The 5,000-nt window shown below is 35.9% G+C and overlaps 2 protein-coding genes across 3 annotated transcripts in view; one reads left to right on the top strand and one right to left on the bottom strand.

Moving 5' to 3' along the window:
* LOC143035857 (agrin-like) overlaps positions 1–5,000 on the top strand; it is a 986,526-nt gene that overhangs the window by 610,680 nt on the left and 370,846 nt on the right. The gene's annotated exons all lie outside the window — the stretch shown is intronic.
* Positions 1–5,000, bottom strand: part of LOC143035856 (arylsulfatase B-like) — a 113,241-nt gene that overhangs the window by 69,884 nt on the left and 38,357 nt on the right. The gene's annotated exons all lie outside the window — the stretch shown is intronic.

Genomic DNA, 5,000 nt, shown 5'->3' with positions numbered 1-5,000 from the left:
TTCTATTTACATGCTTGAAAGTGACTATAATTGTTAGAAATATTTTTTAATGAAAAAAAAAGATGAAATATAAGGTATTGCTGACTTTAGAGGGTACTTGACTGAAAACAGGAAATGTGAAGCGGTTGGTCATCATCATTTTGTAGAGACCAATGTCCCAACTATCTTTAAGGAAAAACAGAGCTACAACAAATGAATAATAAATGTGTTTAAAAAAAACATAAAATCTGAAAAAATCGGAGGTAATTTTTTTTACCCCAAACACAAAGAATAAAATAAAAATAAATAAAAATCCACTGCATTTAATGTCATAGAAATCAAAACATATGTACTTCAACTTATCTTCTTCCATTTACATGCTTGAAAGTGACTATAATTGTTAGAAATATTTTTTAATGAAAATTACAAAAAAATGATGAAAAGTAAGGTATTGCTGACTTTAGAGGGTACTTGACTGAAAACAGGAAACGTGAAGCGGTTGGTCATCATCATTTTGTAGAGACCAATGTCCCAACTATCTTAGGAAAAGTAGAGCCACAACAAATGAATAATAAATGTGTTTCATAAACCATAAAATCTGAAAAAATGGAGGTAATTATTTTGACTTTGTGATACTGAAGAATCTAACTGCAGTCATTGCAGATGGGGTTGAATGTTCCTGACACACTGGTCTTTTACAGTGTAGGCAATAGTTACCCAGAATAACGACAAACAGATTAATTTTTTTTTATAATGAACATAGAACTATGATTCCCTAGTCAACACAATTACGATGCATTCCAAATGATACCATCACCATCGAAAACAAACAAAATTCAACATATCAGTCATAAAAACTGATAAAAAAAGAAGAAATCTTATTTACCCATATGTATAAATGATAAAACATTTATATGACATGAAAAAACCTCAGGTATAGTGGGGTATAACAAACCCCACGCTACTTACACTTAAGGTAAAGTAGGATCTGACGGGCCCAAAAGCTCTATAAAGCTTATATAGAGCAATATTCAGGAATGACCCTATCACCCCCTTAAACTACTCCACTCGTCAAGAAGGTATAGGGGAGAACATATCTATATGCAATATATTAGTATATTAAAAGTAAAAAACAAAAAAACATGGGGTCTGTCTGACCCCACTTTACCTAAGACGGGTTAATTAATTTCTCTTCATATTCTGAGAAATAATACGAAAAGAAATTGCACCACAAGGTGCTCTGCAGGTTTTCTTGGCAAGGCAAAACCAAAATGTTTTTCATGTTGAAAGCTTGTTTTGGCTGGGAGATATAGAAAAGACTTTTTATAATCCCCAACCCAAACAAGTTATAGGAAACATTTTCTATATTCTCCGGCAAAAACAAGCATTCAACAAGCAAAACGTTTTAACATTTACCTTGCCAAGAAGACCTGCATGACATCACATATTTGTTGCGTAATTCTAATATTAATGTAGTTTTTAACAATAAACAATTCCGTCAATTGTGATATGGTGTGGCGATGTAAAATATCTAACTAATAATGTAATCAGTTTTATGTTGGTCAAACTGCTAAAACTCTCAAAACACGAATCAATCAACACAAGAAATACGTTAGAGAGGAAAACTAAACCATCGTTATATACAATCAAATGAGCAATTTTAACCACCCAGTTGACTGGGATAACACTAATGTCATTACATCATAGAAATTAATCTATTTCAATACGGTTTGAGTCAAATCTAGTAAGAGGATAATCCAAACCTCCATGAAGGCCTATAAAAATGAAAGAGTTATGTATGTAAAGATTTCAAAGTTGTTTAAATTGTAAAATACCATTAGTGAGTAAATGTCCTAATTGTTTATTGATTACCAAAACAGCAGCATAATAATGTTTACCACTTCAACTACCTCTCTAAGTTCATTCTTTACAACGGATTATTCTCTCATATATTATTCTAAATCAGTGGTTCCCAAACTAGCTTACCTGACGCCCCCTTTTTGCTTACAGTAGACCCGCACGCCACCACTCCCTCTTTTGTTCATGTGAAATGATTCTTGCATTAATTTATTTCTTAGCATTGTTCAGGAAAACAGATTTCTATTTGTATTAAATTTTCATAATAAAAGCCACTCAAACAAATAACAGCACATTCCAGTAACTAAAAACAAAACATTTGGTTCAAAGGGGACGAAAAAAAAGTTTGAACATTAGCAAATTGGCAAAATTGACTTGCAATTTTATGAATAGATAATTTGAAAACATGGCATATAATATTTGGAAAGACTCATGAGACTAAGGCACAATTTATGAACTAATTTAGTGAGATGGATGCTGCCGCTTCTTCCTTACAAGATTAGAAATTCTAGGAAGTCAGTGTGGTTGGTATCGGTGACGTGTTCAAAACGTGCAAGGAGAACTAGCTTATAGAAAAGGGGTTGGAGTGACTGCTATAATTATACTTTGCATGTATGTAATGGCAGATGTTTGTTCTTTGGGAACCACTGCTCTAAATTATTTCCACCTATTGTAATTCCTTCATTGTACTAGCACTGCATATGTAAATATACGAAAGCGTTCTACTTTGTTAGATTTTGTTTCCTGGTTGTTACTCCCGCATGTATACACACACACGCACATACATACATATATATATATATATATATATATATATATATATATATATATGTATGTATATACATATATATATATATGTATGTATATACATATATATACATATATATATATATATATGTGTGTGTGTGTGTGTGTGTGTGTGTGTTCACCTTGGTCTTTGGATCACGTGTTGGACTCGTGATCGACAGCTATTTCCCTCCCGGAAAAGAGCTCAGAGCTCGTATGACCGATCTATGGGTAATGCTATGACCTTTCACACACACACACACACCCAACTCCCCGCCCACGAGAGTCAGAGTAACGACCCGATGCACATCGATATCGAAATAATTTCGGCCCTGGGCAGGATTCGAACTGGGTACTATCGTACTTCACAGTCCAGCGCTCTACCAACTGTGCCACTGAGTGTGTGTGTGTGTGTGTGTGTGTGTGTGTGTGTGTGTGTGTGTGTGTGTGTGTGTGTGTGTGTGTGTGTGTGTGTGTGTGTGTGTGTGTGTGTGTGTGTGTGTGTGTGTGTGTGTGTGTGTGAGTTTTGGAGTGTAGCTGGGAGGTACTCAGGAGTGAAGAGGGGACGAGGGAGAGAAGGGGTGGCTATACTAGTAAGTGAAGAGATAAGTAAGCGGGTAGTGGAGTGGAAAGAGGTTTCATCAAGGTTGATGTGGATGAAGGTGAAGCTGGGAAGGGAGATGTGGGTTTTTGTAAGTGCGTATGGACCTGGTAGTGAGAAGAGCGTAGAGGATAGGGAGGCTTTTTGGGTAAATATAAATGAGTGCATAGAGGGATTATGGAGAAATGCAAAGTAGTTGTATTAGGAGACCTTAATGCTAGGGTAGGAAATGATCCAATAGATGGAGTGATTGGGAAGTATGGAGTTCCATGTAAGAATCGTAGTGGAGAATTGATGGTAGAGATGTCTCTTGAAAGAGAATTGATGATAGCAAATACAGTGTTTGGGAAGAAAGGTAAACATGGGAGAGGATGGTTGATGGAAGGGCGATAGAGCGTTAATGGACTATATAGAGGTGACCAGGAGTATGGTAGGAAGAGTTAAGAATATACATGTTCTAAGGGGAGAGAGTGGGGGAATATCAGATCATTATCTGATGGAAGGTAAATTGAGAGTGGAGAATAGGTGGAGAAAGAGGAAAAGAGCAGAAGGTAGGGAGGTACTTAGAGTGTTTGTTTATTATTTAACTATATCTATGCATTTATTTGTGTATTTTATTTGTTATTTACATTATTATAGTTTTTATTTATTATCTTATTATTATTATTTTTTTTTTCGCATCCGACGTAGATATGGACCAAAAGGTCTCCTGTCGGCATGCTCCGCCTTTGTAATCCTTTGTAATCCTTTGTGAACTGCTTAGATGAGAGAAAAAAGGAGAATGAGTATAAGAAGAAGCTGAATGGTGAGTGGGATGGAGTAAAGGATAGAGTAGAACTAGGAGTGGAGGAGAAATGGGGATGGTTCAAGGAGGGAGTCATAATGTGTGTAAAGATGGTGTGTGGAACAAGGAGGGCGGGAGGAAATAGAAGGAAGGGTAGTGAGTGGTGGGATGAGGAAGCAAAGAAAGGTGTATAAGAGAAGAAGCAGGCATTCATAGATTGGCTACAAATTAGGACGAGGGAATCGTATGAGAGGTACAAAGTAAAGAGAAGGGAAGTTAAGCATCAGATAAAAGAAGAAAAGAGGAGAGCAGATGTGAAATGGGGTAAGAGTATGACAGAAAATTCGTTTTCCTTGAGGTATGAGTACGACGATAAGTCCATCAAGGAAAACGAACTGGTCTAACCACTAGCTAAGTGCCCTGGTCCTACGTAAAACATAAGTACGGATGGCAGTTAGCCGTCGACTTAGTTCCTCGGGAAGTAGATTAACTTCCAGGTTAAAGGATTTAACAGGGTCAATAGCTCAGTCAGTAGGGCGTCGGCAACGAGAAATCATGTGCATGGTTCGAATCCGGGGACGACAGTCGAAATTATTTGATATTATATATATATATATATATATATATATATATATATATGTATATATATATACATATGTATATATATGCATATATATATATGTATATATATCTATATATATATATATGTATATATATACATATATACATATATATATATTACAGATGAAAACTGTAATCACACATTTGTCAATCACATTAAAACCACTGTTGGAGTAGAAAAGACTGGAGACGGGGAATCTGTGTATTTCGATTGCAAACTGCAATCCTCTTCAGTAGACACAAATAAGAAAAGTGAGTGCTACTTAAGTAGCCCCCTTGACATGAGAAAGGGTGCTTATTTGTATCTACTGAAGAGGATTGCAGTTTGCAATCGAAATATATACGTTCCCCGTCTCCAGTCTTTCCTACTCC

Source organism: Oratosquilla oratoria, chromosome 19 (genome assembly GCF_046742065.1).
Source record: "Oratosquilla oratoria isolate Oo_2021 chromosome 19, ASM4674206v1, whole genome shotgun sequence".
NCBI classification, from domain to species: Eukaryota; Metazoa; Arthropoda; class Malacostraca; order Stomatopoda; family Squillidae; genus Oratosquilla; species Oratosquilla oratoria.
This window is presented reverse-complemented; position numbering and strand designations above follow the sequence as displayed.